A 15,139-nucleotide genomic window follows, 5' to 3' on the forward strand; every position below is an offset into this window, starting at 1 on the left:
CTTCTAGGACTAAATTTAGAGGAAAAAATAATCAGTATTGTTAAAGAAGGTCAGAGCAAAATATGTTGCAAGAATCTAAATCACCTTATGCAACCAGCACTCTGATGTTAAATAGGACCATTTATCCACTGTCTGTACGAAAGTTCTTTTAGGAGCACGGTTCCAATATTATGGATATTTTTAGAGCAAATAACTCCAATATTCATTTCATTTAGCATTGCATAAAACACTGGTGTTAATAGTAAGCACAAAATTGACGAGCAAATGTTTGTTTAATTGGCAGATGGGCTTCCTTGACACTATTACTATTTTGCATATTAATCAACCCCGGATTCATAACATTGGTTGCCATTAATCAAAATATAATATTGTGCATTACAAACAAGGAGAGAGAAGGAGAGAGAGAGAAGATAACTTATTCATATATTGCAATTAAACTAGCACTAGGGCTGGGGTTCAGTGCTAGAGGATCTGCCTTGCATGCCAACAGCCATAGCTGCCAAGTTTTCCCTTTTCTCACGAGGAAGCCTATTCAGCATAATGGAATTTCCCTTAAAAGGGGGGATAACTTGGCAGCTATGCCAACAGCCCCTGGTTCACAGTGAACTATTTTGACAACCATGAATTGCTACCTCCCTGATTCTGGCTACCAGTTAATTTCCGAGAAAGGCATATTTTGCAATGATCAAGGACTGAAGGGCCCCCAACATTAATCAGTGGGAGCCAAGACAGGCTTTGTAACCTAGGTCACAACCACCCCAGACATTTAAAGCACATGGCTTCTTTCAAAGAACCCTGGGAACCCTGTGTCCTTTGTTAAGAGTGTTGGGAACCGGAGCTCAGAGAGGGGTAAACTGTAGTTCCCAAACTTGCTTGCCTTAAATAATGCACTTAAAAGGTGTGGTGTGGATGTGATCCTATTCCTAACCAAAGGAAAAAGAAACTAAAAGGCTATGCAGATGTTCTGCTCCTCAGGTTAATGAAACAGCAGGTTTCCTGAGTCATGGAGAGGACAGTTGAAATACATAAGGGGAGAACTCTTTGACAAATTCTGAACGGAATATTTTACCTATGTCTACAGTTACTGAGAAGCAATGTTCAGCTGGAACTCTGCACCTGACATGGAACTCTGTTTCTTGCTGGGGGAGGGGGTCGTCTGAGTAACAGTGTTCTTGCAAAGAATTCCAGGGAAACTAAAGTGGTTTAAACCAAAACTCCTCCCAAACCAGAAGCTTTTGCATGGACCGCAACATAAATATCAACCTAATAAGTCCCTGCTTGGCCCTGAGGTCTTCCTCCATCAAGCATTTTCCTCTAGTGGTTGGATTAAGCCTAAATATACATTCCCATACCCTCCAAATGTCCCTTTTTTAGCAGGACACCCTAGATTAGCAGAAGCTGCCCTAGCTTCTGATCCCAATTTGGGATGTCCCTTTTGGCTCTGGCCATGCCAGAGTGCAGGACGAAAAGACACACTTTTTTGGTTTTGCACTGTGGCGTGAGCCGGTTGCTGTATTTTTCTCTCTCAAGAAACAGCTATGAAAGCAGAACAAGGGAGTCTGCAATGTGAAGATTGGTGGTGGAACTCCCAGCTTTGCTATTTGCTCTGTCACATAACCTCAATCCTCCTTCTTTCACATGGAGCTTCCTTTCCTTATGGCTTTTTTTTAAAAGAAACTCTCCAGATAAATCCAGCAAGTAAGCAGATTTTCAGAATTCACAGACTCTCCCGTGGTAGAAAAAACAATTCTGACCCTCCGCATGCAGGAGAAAGGATGCTAATAAAATGCCATGATAAGAAAACAGTTGGCCTGTCAAGCTTGCGAGATTTTGCAGTTGCACAAACACATTTTCAATTATTTTGGGGCTAGACAGAAGATTGGCTGACAGTTAGGTGGAAAGCTGACAGAGCGGGTCAAGCACTAAAGAAAACAGAGATACTGTTTTGCTGAAGAGATTTCTGCATAGACTAGGATCAGGGTGACCTTGGGCCAAACACTCCCTCTCAACCTAGCCTACCTTATGGGTTTGTTGTGAGGATAAAATGTCAGGAAGATGGATGGGCAGAGAGACATGCATGAAATCTTGAGCTCCTTGGATGAAAATCAGCATAGAAGTGTAACAAATAAAGCACCCAGCTTACAGGTGCAGCCAGGACCCAGCCCAAAAGCAACCCCATGGAGAGACATTTCCACTGATGGCACAGCCTAGGATTCACAGACTTTTCTGCAGTGTACAGGATCAAAGGCTACAACTGGCACCTCTTCTTTGAGGCTTCCCTCCCATGGTGCCTGTCGCAAAGACTGAATTCCAGCATCAGGGCTGGCAGCTGTTGTGAGAAACATCCATAGCCCTAAATCTACAAAATTCTAGAGTCAGCTTTCCTTGGGGTTGCTAGCTTGTAATCATCAACATCCAGGAGGTACAGTATATATACAAAAACTCTACAGAGAAACCTGGAGGAAAGCGAGAAAGAAAAACCCATAGGGATTTCCCACTCCTGAGCTTGGCACCTTTCCCCGCTCCCAGCCCAAGTTGCATGTTAAACTAGAGGCAAAGTAACAGCTTGAATCTGGATTTTCAGACACTGTTTCCCATGGGAAGGTATGTGGGTTCCCATGTAGTCCGGCCAATTTCACATTGATACAACTGCTGCAAAAAAGGGCTCGTAAGAGTGGATTAGGAGGGAGACTTTAGGATTTTAAAAACTAATTTGTTTCCTTGTTTTGGGGACAGGTAAAGCAATAGCATTTCACACTATTCTATGGGCTGATCCTACAGTTAGGCAGAGTGAGACAGCTGCCTCATGTGGCAGATTCCAGGGAGTAGCAAAATCTCTCCATTCCCCTTAAATCCTCTAAGCTAGCCTGCTACCTTCAAGTGTGGTGAAGGATTCAACTTGCAGTCCAGTCAGATTCTGTACAAGAAATGAGACACACCGTCTCGTCCTTCACCTGAGGCAGCAAGATGCCTTGGGGCGGCCCTGCTGTTTCTCTCAAGACCTCTAAGCAGTCAGCATACGGTACTACAGTTTATTCACATGGAAGGATAGGCATAGTGACAAAGAAGCACCAGAGTTGCTTAGCAATGCAAAATACAGCTATCAAGCCACGGGAGAGGGGAGAAAAGGGGAATCCATGAGGGTCGGGAAATAAGAAATCGAATAGGGTTTTGAAATATATATCCTTCTTTTGACGGTGGGCTCCTTCTGTATTCCGCGGGTGAAAGCATCCAAGCTCTCAAATCCAGCTAGTGTACCGTTTCATATTTCAGCAGAAGGGTGGAGAGGGGATTGCTGTCATCTACAAATAAGATAAAAGTCAGCCAGGTGCTGAGGAATTCACTCCGTCCTGATTGGATCTGCCCGGCTGTCAACTGAGCGACATCTCTCCTGTTATCATCGTGGCTCAGATATTGCTAAAGCATTGTGCCTGGGGGCGAAGTGGAATTCTGTTTCATCCCCCATTTAGTTAGCTGGCAGCAGTAAACACACAGTTAAGTCATCTACATTCTTCAGTTATTGTATTGTCCCATTTAAAAGAATGGCAAGAGAAATGGGAATTGCTTGGGAGGCAATGATTCATCGTTCATTCCATTCACAGCCGTTGGACATGGTTACAGTAGATGGAAAGGTGAAACAGACCAGCCAATTTTGTTGGCTCAGCTGGGATGGACAGCCATTTGTCTCTCGCTTTGGCCACTCAACGTGGTCATGACATGTTTATGACTGCGTACACACTATACATTTTAAGCATATGACACCCCCTAAAGAATCTTGGGAACTGTAGTTTGTTAAGGCTGCTGAGAATTGTGAGGACTAAACCAGTTTGCATGATCCATTGAGGAAGCCATGTGTATTCAATGTAGGATTGCCATATGTCCTCCTTTTTCCAGGTCACGCCCACTTTTTCATGGGTATATAAAATGAGAGAAGTCATATCAATCCATATTTAAAAGTAGAAGTCGGCAAATGTGTCCTCTTTTTTGCTTGTCAGAATACTGCAAGCCTAATTTAATGTGCTATAAGTATTATTATAGTATCCTTTAAATATGAACCTGCCTGATTCAGACTTTCCAAACGAGTATATAAGTCAAAGCAGAGTCATCCTTTGAAAATTGCGCTCCTCTGAATTTTGCAATATACTTCTCCAGCCAATTGTGCACAAAAATGCATATGTATATATATATGTATGTATAGATGTGTGTGTGTGTTTGTGTGTGTGTAAAGGGTGCATAAAAATGCACAAATTAGTGAAAATAACATACAAATAGATGATGATGATGATGATGATGATGATGATTAGAATTTATATATTGTCCTATACCCGGAGGTCTCAGGGCTGTTCACAGTATAAAATCAAAATATAAAACCACAAAAGCATAAACAAAATAAAAACAGCAACCAAATAACTCCCCCACCAACCCCCCCCCCCACATTTTAAAAGGGCATAGGATGCCCATCTATGATATGTATGCAGGCTATGTGACTATGAGGAATTATTCCTCTTCTGTCCCCATTTACACACATTCCTGATCCAATGCTGAAGCCTACTTTAATGGGGGGGGGTGATCTACAGTTATGTTCATCCAAAGAGCAGAAATTTAATTATCAATAAATTAGCCATTATTTCTCATTTCATGGATACTCTGATGAATTAAGGAACACTTTTAAGGACTGTTGTCGTTTTATGTCCCATTTGTCTCCTTTTTGGGAGGCCATCAATTCATAATTCACAAATTTGGAGCTACCTATAAATGGGCAGAAGAGGGGACGATCGGATTAGTAATCTATGGCGAATGATGGCCATCGTCAAGGCAACCCCTCTGCTTCAAAATGTCTATACAACTCAAGCACTGATCTTGTAACTATTACATAGCCAACTATACTACTTCCTCCACTGGAAAGATAAGTATATTACAGTACTATGAAGAACTCATGCTGGTGACAATCCTCTATGCATTCGCAATCTTGTGTATTAGATTGCAAGCTTCTAGGTAGGGGCTGTGTTGTTTTATAATGCACTGTGCACCGCCAAGAAGATTTCACATGTTAATTTGTAAATAAATAAATAGTAAAATCTCTCACCTCAAACCAATTGGGCTTTTACAAGCATCAAGGCATCGCTTGATGAATGAGCAAGTTTTACAGAATCTGATTCACCATTCTGGCTTGATAGACAGGTGTGTGCCCTGTTCAAAATGCCAAAATCTAGTCAGACAGCCTTAGAAGAGGCTGACTGTGCCCAGAATGTCATCTCTCCCCTTCCCTTGATAAGTGGGGTTTCAGGTGATTGCTTGTTTAGGCTGCATGAATGCAACCCATCTTGTCTCCGCACATCCTTTTGTAGCTCCTTCTGGGTAGAACCACCAAAGATGTAGACACGCGCCCTTCCTCTTTGCTGCATGTCGAGCATCACCCAGATTCTTTTTTAAAAAAAATCTGCATAAAGTGTCACGGTGTTTGATACCATCTGCTCATTAACTTAAATTAGAATTTGTTAACGTTAATGCATGCAGTTCTCAGGATTGCGCTAACCATATGGTTTCCCCACATCTCAGTAGGTATTTCTTCGTTCAAATCAATTTCCCCGCACTTTCATGTAGCGCAATACGTTTTCGCAGGTAAGTAACTGTAATATTTTGTAGAATGGAGATAGGATTTCTATTTTATTTTGTTTAAAGAAAAAACCATTTCACTCACATAGAAACGCTTAGAACTACTCGTCTCTCTGTTTGCTCCCTTAATTAGAAAGTTGGCATGCGGGAAACATTATTCAATTGCTTCTTTTAAATATTACATATTGTTTCAGCAGAGGCCCGGGCATCTATGTATGGGATCTGCTTAGCTGTCAGCTCAACAAAATGGGCAAAGGCTTTCTTCCAGTAACAAGGCCCGGGCTGAAATTAAGCTTGGACTCCGCAGGATTCAACCCTGGAGTTTCACACCAGCCTGTCAAGGGCACTTCCCAGCCCAAGGAATGCACATGACAGATAGTTAAGTATTTATTGTCAAAGATGGCACTGACTCACTTCTGCAGCTCTGGATATCTACACACACCAATCTAACTGCTAGGCAGCTCTGAGCTCTATGGAGCAGTTGCAGCAACAGGGGACCAATCTGCCTCCTCTAGTTTAGGCGTCTTCCTTCGATGGGCTGCATGCATGTTGAAGAAGACTGCTCTGGTGTGGAAACTTTCTCTGTTCATCCTATTTCAATTCTCTGCTGGTTCTGGGAGCCAGTGGAGAGGGAGAGGGTGGGGAAGCTCCTGGCCCTTTCCTTGCCTGACCTGCCTCTTCCGACCCTTCTTCCGACCCATCCTGTGCTCTGCCCTCCAGCTCTGAAGCTTTCCTTGCCTCTGATTCTTGCCTCCTGGCTGGGACAGGTCCCCACAAACTACTGCTCCCTCTCCCGAGTCAAACTCCAGCCCCCCTTCCCCCAGTGCACACTCATCGGCATCCTGCCAGGCCCTGACACAGCCCTAGCCACATTGAGGGTTCACTCTGACACCTACTGCTCATAACCTCATCGTCTCCATGGTTAAAAAGATAGGAAGCAGCTACCAAAGGCAGCCGGTCCCATTTTGCCACCTAGCAAAACGGGAATGTGCCACGCCCTGACACACAGCCTACCATGCTCCTCCTCCACCACCACTTCCACTGGCAACAGAATGCCCCCCCCCTACCAAACTCGGCAAGAGCCAGGGTGCTCCTCAAGGCATTGCCGCTTGTCTTCTCCACCCCAGGGGCAGGAAAGATGAGCAGCAATGCCACACGCTAGAACACCTCCCTCTTGCCTGTGAGAGGGGGCGTTCCAGCAATGGCAGAGGCGGTGGGGCGAGGAGAACACTGCCTCTTACACTTCTGCTGCCTAAGGTGGGAGCTTCACTCTGTCTGGTCAGTGGGCCGGCTCTGGCTGCCATGTGTACCAATTCAAAATCATGGGTCCATCTAACCTAGTATTGTCTACACCAGTTTTGTCTATGGTGGGAAACCTCCAGTCCGTGAGCCGAGGTCCCAATTTTGCCAGCAATGCCTTTTCTCCAAGCCCCACATCGCTGCCCTGACATTTGGTGTCAGGCATGGGGCAGGTAAAGGCATAGCTCCCAGTCAAAGGCAACACTCAGTCCCTTCACCTACACCATTTCATTGCTCATCGGTCAGATCCAGTTCCCCACCCCAGGTCTACACTGAGTGGAAGCTTGTTCCCAGGGGATGGGTGCAGGTGTGACTCTCGATTTTCTTCACCTATTGGCTAAAAGGTGGGAGCAGACACATTTTTTTACAAAGTGATGGGTTAAAATAGTGCCTGCACGTTTGCCTGCATCTCTTACCCTATAACAGCTAGAGATTTGCTTTAAAAAGAGAGCTTTGCTTTAAAAACGATGCGATACCAACACAGCCTTTGCAACAGAATAGCTCTTGTTTTATAACGAAAAGGGATAACAATGATATAGTATAAAAGAACGACATGATGATAAAGAAAGTCAGAATATAAGAAGGCTAAGTCCTGTTTTATAATAAGTTTTTGTTTATTTTCGGTTAAAGCTTCAGGGAGAGATGGAATGGGGAAGTTTAAGAACCATGATTATTATCCAACTTAGCTTCCTCTGCTGTGAACAGAGGGCTAAGAAACTGGAATACACAAAAAAAATCTTTCTATTATTGATGTAATGTTATAAATGATCAAGAACTAATTTCAAGGATATTAATATTAGCATTGTAAGGTAATGGAATGTAGGTGTTTGTGTCTTTGTAAGTTTTTTTTTGTACAGTATGTTTGTATTGTATGTTTGTACTGTATGTTTGCATGTATGTACCGTATGTCTGTATGTACGTATGTCTAGATGTATACCCGCTATCTTAAAAGCTCGTAATAAACTTAATAAAAAGAGAGAGAGAGTGTGTGTGTGTGCTCAGGACCTGGGCCCCCTGTTGACTCTAAGCCTGGTACAGTAGGTTTGCCTGTATCCTCTTTTTTGTTGGCCTTAAGAAATAACTAGCCCTCTTCCACCCCTGCAAATTCCTAAAAATCACCACTAACCAGGAACAGGGCAAAGAATGCTTCCTTTAAATTCAACACTTGCACAGTGCAGTTGTGTACAGGGACCAACAGTTTGTTGCTACGAACATCCAGCTAAGATCAAATACCCAATGTGCAGCTTGCGAAAATATGAAGCATTTGTTGATTTCTATTACAATTGCATAATGCATGTTTATTCCAGGCCATCCCTGGGTTCCCTCACACAAGAGCATGTTACAAAGCAGCTCTCTAGCCTTCCTGACCCCAAAACACAGAATGAATGATGGGTGGACACACTTATCATGTTTCCATTGCAGGCTATTGAGTTGCAGCTCCATGTTGCACCATTTTATAAACGTCACCCCGCGTAACGCGTTTGCGGCCTGTCAGATCTGACAAGAGGTTTTGCTGCAGTGGGTGGGCAAACAGTCAGTGGACAGACACAATGTGTTATTATCACTATGCCAGCTAAACACATCGTGACATGAAAAGTTAATTGCTGGTTTGTTCAATAACCGTTGCCAAGGAAGATTAATGTTTTGCAATTTGCAGCTCATCTTAATTATTTAAAGCAACCCTAGTTTATCATGCCTTCAAAAAAAAGAAGAAGCAAAAATATGATTTGGGCATTTGGACAGGATTTAACAAGCTTATTCTAGATTTAACCAAAAAAGCGAGCTTTTACAGACCCACCTGCTCCATTTGTCGAGCAAATCCAAACCTTTTTATCTTGTGTATATTTTATTTCTTTTATATGTTACATTTATAGCCCACCTTTCCTCCAATGACCTTAAGGTTTTATACCACGTTCCCCCTCTCCTTATTTTACCCTCAGAATAATCCTGCAAGGCAGACTAGGCTAAGAGACAGGGACTGGCCCAATGTCACCTAGCATGCTTCAGTCCCCTCAAATATTCCCTCAGATAAAATATTTGAGGGGGCAGGCCCTCCTGAAGTTAATAGACATTGTGATTCAAATCGTGGGTGCACACTGCATCATATGATGGATTATGTGGGGTGGGGCTTATGTGCTCTCCCACCCTTTTTTCAAGTTGTCACCCCTGGCTGTAGTAAAAGCTTTCCTGCATCAGCTTGGGAATGAACTAGATGGCCTTTTGAATTACCTTCCACGGTTCACTTACAACTAGGTAGGGGTTAATCAAAGAAAAAGAATCATGAAAATGCAACAAACTCTCTATTTCATTTTAATGACTTAGGTCTCATTAGCAGACATTCACTCAGCGAAGATAATGAATGTATGATTATGGCTAAAGTGTCTCATTAATATTTTTTTCTACAGGCAAAATCTGAAGAAGAAGAAAAAAATTCCTGAAATGTGCCCACTTCATTTTTCCACATCACGCTTTGTAAGGTCTTTGTCAAAGTTAATAGCATTGCATCGAAATCCTTACTTTTCAAGAGCGTTGACAGTGTCTTCATTAGGTTTTCTATGAAGGCGAAGGAACCTGGGGAATCTGTGACAGCACTTATAATTTTCTAGCACACAACACTTTGAAATCTTCACTGGGGAAAGCGAACCAAGTTTAATGCCCAGCACTACCTCTGCTGTGTTTCATTCGTTTATGCAAGAATAAATTAGGAATCCAGATTAGCCCCAGGATCCCTACTTCCGTGAAACAGTTCTTGTTGCAGTTATTAAATATTGTGTGGTTTGAAGTAACTAGAAGGATAAAAACTGACCCCTTTGGAAATGAAACATTGTCCAGACCCATGAAAATATTATTTAAACTTTACTGGCAGAACTTTCTTCAAAACAGAATCAAAACATCAAAAACATTCATACAATTGGACTACTGCAATGCGCTCTACGTGGGGCTACCCTTGAAGGTGACTCGGAAACTACAACTAATCCAGAATGCGGCAGCTAGACTGGTGACTGGGAGCAGCCACCGAGACCACATAACACCGGTCTTGAAAGATCTACATTGGCTCCCAGTACGTTTCCGAGCACAATTCAAAGTGTTGGTGCTGACCTTTAAAGCCCTAAATGGCCTCGGTCCAGTATACCTGAAGGAGCGTCTCCACCTCCATCATTCTGCCCAGACACTTAGGTCCAGCACCGAGGGCCTTATGGCGGTTCCCTCGTTGCGAGATGCCAAGTTGCAGGGAACTAGGCAGAGGGCCTTCTCGGTGGTGGCGCCTGCCCTGTGGAACGCCCTCCCAACAGATGTCAAAGAGGAAAACAACTACCAGACTTTTAGAAGACATCTGAAGGCAGCCCTGTTCAGGGAGGCTTTTAATGTTTAATAGATTATTGTGTTTTATTTTTCTGTTGGAAGCCGCCCAGAGTGGCTGGGGAAACCCAGCCAGATGGGCGGAGTATAAATAATATATTATTATTATTATTATTATTATTATTATTATTATTATTATTATTATTATTATTACAATATCTTGTGCTGTCCATCAGAGGCCCAGCAAAGGTCTCTTTCTATCCAGCCTGCTTTCCAGCCTCCAGGCTGTTTGCTCTCCCTTCAGGGAAGCCACTACATGCATTGTTCTCTCTGTAGCATTCAGATGAGACAACTCCCTTTGCACCTTCACTCCATTGAGTTTGGGAGATAGGCTCAAAAGCAACTCCTTTCAAAATGGAGATTGCAACGCAATACTCAAAAAATCGCAAAAGTTTACAACCCTCACCTGTTAGCCCACCAGAGAACAACAATTAGTTAGTTAATCATTAACTCATCAAGAAGCTCAGGGTCCTTTAGTAAACTCCTGTGGAAAAAATCCCAGTGTTAGCAACACACATCCAGCCATTTCCCATTTAAAACCTTCATTAATACATATACAATTTTTCATTTTTGTGTGAATTAAACCATTATACTTAACATTCATAGGCGTAGTGGTTGAATGAATGTGTCAGGCTTTGGTGAATCGGCTTCCTCCCCGATGGCCCTAAATTAGCAGATCAAACGAAAGGATTTCTTACCAGTTAGTTTCTTTAATAAACACAGCAAAGGACAAAAGAAAGTGTCCACTCAGAATGGGGGTGCTCCCAATTAAGCTTACACCCCCTCCGTCCCTATTAATCTATGTCACTCCTATGTCATGTAATCCGAGCTTGTACCTTCTGTGCTTTCTGTTCTGAAACTTTCTGGGGAGATCGGAGGAATGCTGTCCAGCGACTGTGAATCTGTTAATCCGCTCTCTTCCAGTGTTTCTCCACCTAACTGTTTCCCATCCAGAATTTCCCAGCTTCTGCCTTCTGAACTATGCCCCTCTGCAAACCACTGTTCCAAATCTATACTGTCCTCCTGCTCCTGAGAAGATTCAGGAGAAGGGGGAGGGGGTGGCTCCCACCATTCCTCAGTGCAGCCCTCCTCAGCACAGTCCCTGACATAATGCTTTGCATGCAGAAAGTCCCAGGTTCGACCATAAGAACATAAGAAGAGCCAGCTGGATCAGGCCAGTGGCCCATCTAGTCCACCATATTGCTCTTCCATCCAAATGCCCATGGGAAGTTCACGAGCAGGACCTGAGCACCAACCACTCTGCCCTCCTGCAGCCTCCTGTGAAAGCAAATTCCATAGTTTCATTATGTGCTTTATACGTCCTTTCTCTTGTGCTTAATTTTCCAACATTCAACTTCATTGGAAGCTAGCGTCTTCTTCCTAGGTGTTGTTAGAAGCGGAAGGAGAAAGTGAACTCACAGGAACACAAGGCCAGCTTGATCGTAGAGAACATAGAGACAAGATCAAAGAAGGGACCCAAGGATCCTCTAGTCCAGCCTCCCACAAAGCAGGAATACACAGCTGTCCCATGTGGTGATCGAACCTACAACCTTGGCGTTATCAGCACCATGTTCTAACAGACTGAGCTATCCAGGCCAATAGCTAACCTGTCCTCACACTGAGGCTGATATGATTTCCACTGCAGAGAGGAATGCAGCTCATTTATTTTCCCGGCAAGAAAAGAAAATAATCACCACACTATTGTGATGGTGAATACGAAGGCAAAGCTTTTGATACAGCATCTGCATCAATGTCCTGAATGAGGCAATGGCGCAGGGGAAGGAGGGAGGACGAGACAAGTCTGAAAACCCTTTAAGAAATGCAACATCCTTTTGCTGATGTTCAGAGTAGCGGAGTCTGAAAATGAGATTCCTTCCTTCCCTTTCCCTGGTCACTGTAAGGCAGTGATAGAGAGGCAGGGAAGTGAGACAAGACCGCTTATTTCTAATTACAGCTGGAGAGAGAGAGAGAGAGAGAGAGAGAGAGAGAGAGAGAGAGAGAGAGATGTAAACATTTTATTTTGCATTATTAATTTACTTTATTTAGAAGATTTATGTAAACCGTTTGATCAAAGAGCTCTCTGAGGGATGGGCAAATGAAACACAGCTAAAATCCTCAAAATAACTAAGAAACAAGGCATCATTATCATCACAGCACAGATAAGGTCAGTTAAACAAATGTAGGTAACTAAATGATGTGCCTGATAGGCTTACTGAAACAAAAAAAAGTATCCAAAACTATATAGCGAGGGTGCCTGTCTCAAAGTCAATAGACAGCAAGTACCTTTTTCAGTCCACAACCCTATTCGGCAAAATGTTCTGTTTATCACTTTTTGCCAGAGCAGGGCTTTCATTTTGAACTGGCACACTCTTAACCTGAGCTTTCGTCGTTTGCTGCTTCAGAGTACAGCACGCATAAACAGAAAACATCCGAGAGGCGGCAAAAGTTTAGTAAATGAAAAAGTTTACTGATCATGAGATATTAGACACTGAAATCTGAAAGCACAGCAGAAAGCTTGAACCTGGGGTGAAGGGAGAGAATGGGAAAGCTGACAAAATGCTGACATTGTACTGTCCATACTATAAAAAAAAATTAAAGCTATGCAACAAACCACACACTTTAGAGCCTCACGAGTCCCTGAATCTGTTCACACACTGCAGAAAATGTTTATAAATGTTTATACTGAGGCTGCTGGACCCCAATGAGAATTCAGCCCCTGACGCAACCCTGCAGAACGTCAGATTACAAGAGCTGTGCCACAAAGCTTTGCTTTCAAATACTTGTGGGGCACAACAGGAAAGGAAAAGGCAACAGTATAAAACCCGTGTGCATGCGACGCGTATGCATGTGTGTGTGTTGCCCCAACCCTGGGGCTGAAATACCTTAGCTTATCTACAAAGTTCACTAGTTAGTATGGAATATAGTTCATTGAGGACATCCTCATAATGTGTGAGGAACCCATGGCCCTCCAGATGATACTGAACTACAACTCCCATCAGCCTTAGCTATCATAGCCAATGGCCAGGGGTAATGGGAGAGGTAGTTCAGCAACATCTGCAAAAAGACGGGTAACAAAGGGAGTGCTAGTTTCTCGACTTGGCTGTGGATCTTACCCCTCAAACCGATAAAAAGAAATACGTTAAAATGAGCTCTGCAACTGAATACTTTTTTAAAAAAGAAACAAAAAACGTGCTAACAAGTGCTTCTGAGATGAAAATTGCAAGTTCCCCGGAATCGTCTGTGAGTCAGCAGTGGAGAACAATTGGGAAAGGGTTGTAATATATAGGAGACATTGTCACCACCTCCTTGGCAAACCAGCGGTCTGTAGCAGAAACTATGCAGAAGCACACATATTTCAGAAGAGAAGGAAAAATAGACAACATAATAATAACAGGCATAAGTCAGCTATAGCGAAGTGCCATCTATACACACCAGCAGCAGTGGAGAGGGAGGCAGTGGACAGTGGAGTGCAATTGCTCTTATCAAACATGTCTTCATTGTAGCAAGAGTTTTTTTTTGAACAACACCTAAACTTTACATTCAGCTTGTCTTTTGACAATGCCATGAACTTCCTCACTGAAAATTGTATAAGAGAGCCAAAGTTGGCTTCAAGGATGTAGCAGCAGAGTACTGATAATCATGTCAGCATGCTACATCTGCTTGTTTGAGTTTATCTAGGGCAGCATCCTTTGAGCTGGCAAGGAGCTGAAAATATCCCTAAGCGTTTAAAGCAAAAGATGGACACACTTGCCAAAAAAAAAAAGAGCCAAGCATTTCCTATCAAATCATTTTCACCTGATTCAGCCATACGATGATCTGAGCGCCTTCAGAAAGTCATTGACATTTCATGCAACTATCAATGAAAATAAAGCCAGCTGATATAAGCAGTTAATGAAAGGATACAATTGCTAGGTTCGATAAAGAATCCCATCTTCTGTCATTTCAGAGACATGTTCCAGGGATGTTTAAGAGCGCTAAACGTTTTCTGTGTTGCACTCAATGCACGGAAAGGATTGAAAGAGTTTCTAGCTGATCCACACTGCAAGCAAAGAGGACTCAGAGCCTATTCATGGCTGATTTCTCAGACTCGCCCAGAAGGAGGGAGGGAACCTGCCCTTTCCCCGAGCACTTCCTATACTCCTGGTTGTACACTACAGAGATTAATCACCACCATCTGGATGACTGATAGATCAAGAGCTGCTTGGCTCCCTCCAAAACAACACTACATACTTTGCAGGAAGTTAACCAGCAAATTTTGGTGTGCACAATTGAAGTGGATTAAAGTGTTTGTATGTAACAAGAGCATTTAAAAAAACAACTGGAGTTTTGTGCTAAGGAAAATGATGGGATAACAACAAATTTTTTTTTTTTTAAATACATTTTATTCCAATTTTCCAAATTCAACAAATTAACAAAACCAATCTTTTATACAAAATCTTATATTCACATCTTTTACCTTGCTCCGCCGAGCTATGACTTCCCCCCCTCCCTTCATGCGGGTTTCTTGTTAATTCCTTTTTTTTGCAGTTCCTTTTTTAACATATTGGTCAATTCGTAAGGTTTATTTTAGTCCTGCGAGAGTTTTTAATGATCTACAGTTTTTCTCCATATAGTCCACATATTTACTCCAGTCCTTTTGAAACCTTGTCTCCCCCTGGTCACGAATCTTGCATGTCAATCTAGCATGTTCAGCATAGTCCATCATTTTTATCTGCCACTCCACAATTGTAGGTAATTCCTGTAATTTCCATTTTTGGGCTAACAAAGTCCTAGCCGCGGTTGTTGCATACATAAACAGTGTTTGATCTTCTTTTCTAATCTCTCCTCCTATTATTCCTAACAAAAATGCTTCTGGTTTTTTTGG

The sequence above is a fragment of the Zootoca vivipara genome, chromosome 7 (genome assembly GCF_965207765.1).
Source record: "Zootoca vivipara chromosome 7, rZooViv2.hap1.1, whole genome shotgun sequence".
In the NCBI taxonomy this organism is placed as follows: Eukaryota; Metazoa; Chordata; class Lepidosauria; order Squamata; family Lacertidae; genus Zootoca; species Zootoca vivipara.